The sequence below is a fragment of the Carlito syrichta genome, unplaced genomic scaffold (assembly GCF_000164805.1).
Source record: "Carlito syrichta isolate Samal-C Ts95f unplaced genomic scaffold, Tarsius_syrichta-2.0.1 Scaffold123311, whole genome shotgun sequence".
Lineage (NCBI taxonomy): Eukaryota > Metazoa > Chordata > Mammalia > Primates > Tarsiidae > Carlito > Carlito syrichta.
Genome location: NW_007067407.1, coordinates 110455 through 112620, shown reverse-complemented (window position 1 = coordinate 112620; position 2166 = coordinate 110455). Strand labels below are relative to the sequence as shown.

General features: G+C 51.6%; 1 protein-coding gene across 1 annotated transcript in view; it reads left to right on the top strand.

The window, feature by feature from the left end:
- PRODH2 (proline dehydrogenase 2) overlaps positions 1-2166 on the top strand; it is a gene marked incomplete at its 5' end in the record, with an annotated part of 14686 nt that overhangs the window by 2990 nt on the left and 9530 nt on the right.

The following is a 2166-nucleotide window of genomic DNA, read 5'->3' as shown; positions in this document are numbered from 1 at the left end:
CCGGGTGTGGTAGCGCATGCCTGTAATCCCGGCTACTCGGAAGGCTGAGGCGGAAGGATCACTGGAGCCCAGCAGGTGAGGCTGCGGTGGCCGGACTCCAGTCTGGGCAACAGAGTGAGACTCCGACTCGAAAAAAAAAAAGATTTAGAACACTTCCATCATGGCGAACATTCCTTCTTGTCCTCAATCAAGAGGACATATTTTAAATTTACACAAATAGCATTATATCAGCTATCTCATTCTGTATCTTTGGTTTCCACTGAGCACTCTGATTTGAAGACCATTCAAGGGTTTGTGTACGTCTAATCCATTACTTAGAATTGCTGCTTCCAGCTGCATGGCTTAGGTCTCTGAGTGGCTTCTGAGTCTCCACCACTCCAAACTATGTTGTGCAGATATGCTGACGTTTCTCTCTCTCTCTCTTTCTCTCTGTTTTTTTTTTTGAGTTGGAGTCTCATTCTATTGCCCAGGTTGGAGTGCCTCCACCTGCTGGGTTCAGATGATCCTTCCGCCTCAGCCTTCCGAGTAGCCGGAATTACAGGCATGCGCTGCCACACCCGGCTGATTTTTTGATTTATTGTAGAGATGAGGTCTCGCTGCCCAGGCGGGTCTCGAACCCGCAGGCTCAGGCAACATTTGTTAACATTTAATGAACCTCCTTTCCTGTAGCTTTAAGCAACCAGGACACAGATTCCCTCCACCCCCCCCACCTTTTTTTGTTGTTGGAGTCTCCCTCTATTGCCCAGGTTGGAGTGCCATGGCATGACGCTCAGGGACACTGCAGCCTCTATCTGCTGGGCTCAGGCGATCCTTCCTCCTCAGCCTTCCAGGTAGCTGGAACTACAGGAGTGTGTTATCACACCCAGCTAATTTTTTTCATTTATTGTAGAGACGAAGTCTTGCCAAGTTGCCCAGGCTGGTCTTGAACCCTGGGCTCAAGCAATCCTCTCACCCTGGCCTCCCAAAGTGCTGGGATTACAGGGGTGAGCCACAAACTTGGCCTTCTCAGTGGTTTTAAGGATTAAACAGGCTGGGCGTGATGGCTCAAACCTGTATTCTCAGCACTTCAGAAGGCTGAAGAGGGAGGACTGCTTGAGCCCAGGAGTTGGAGGTTGCAGGTGAGCCATAATCATGCCACTGCACTCCAACCTGGGCAACAGAATGAGCCCCTGACTCAAAACAAACAAGCAAATAAATAAAATAATATAGCAGGCTAGGTGCGGTGGCTCACACTTACACTCAGCACTTTGGGAGGATGAGGCCGGAGGATTGCTTGAGGCCAGGAATTTGAAACCAACCTGTACAGCAGAGACCCCCATCTCTACAAAAAAATAAAAAATTATCCAGGCATAGCCGGGCTCGGTGGCTCAGCCTGTAGTCCCGTGCCTTTGGGAGGCTGAGGTGAGAGGATTGCCTGAGCCCGCGGGTTCGAGACCTGCCTGGGCAGCGAGACCTCATCTCTACAATAAATCAAAAACTAGCTTGGTGTGGTAGCGTGCGCCTGTAGTTTCAGCTATTTGGAAGGCTGAGGCGGAAGGATCGCCGGAGCCCAGCAGGTCGAGGCTGCGGTGGCCAGGAGCTGCCACTGCACTCCAGTCTGGGTGACAGAGTGAGACTCCGACTCAAAAAAAAAAAAATATGGAGGTTCTTCAGGGCAAGCTCCAGCTCCCTCCCTCACTCCTTACACCCCTTGAAGGGGCCTTCTCACCCACCGCTACAGCCTCAGTTTCTCCACTCTGCGCTAGTGATGCCCATGTTTCTGTCTCCAGCCCTGGCCTTTCCCCTGAGCCTCCCAGACATGTCCTTTTGAACATTTCCCAGACTGCTCACACTGCTGTGTCCCACACGGCACTCAGTGTCCCCCTAAACCTGTTCTTCCTTTCTGTCCCCATCTCAGGGGCAGCCCACTATTCCCCGCCCACCCCCCCACCACCCTCCGCCACTTGGGCTTTGCATTCACCGGTTCCCCGGCATAATTCATGACCGTCCTGTTCTCTGTCAACACCCAAGCCTCTGGCACCTAGATACAATGGGATTAAATGCATAGTAAACAAATGGAGTCATTTAAAAATTATTTGTGTTTTTGTTTTTTTTGAGTTGGAGTCTCACTCTGTCGCCCAGACTGGAGTGCAGTGGCTGCTCCTGGCCACCGCAGCCTCGACCTGC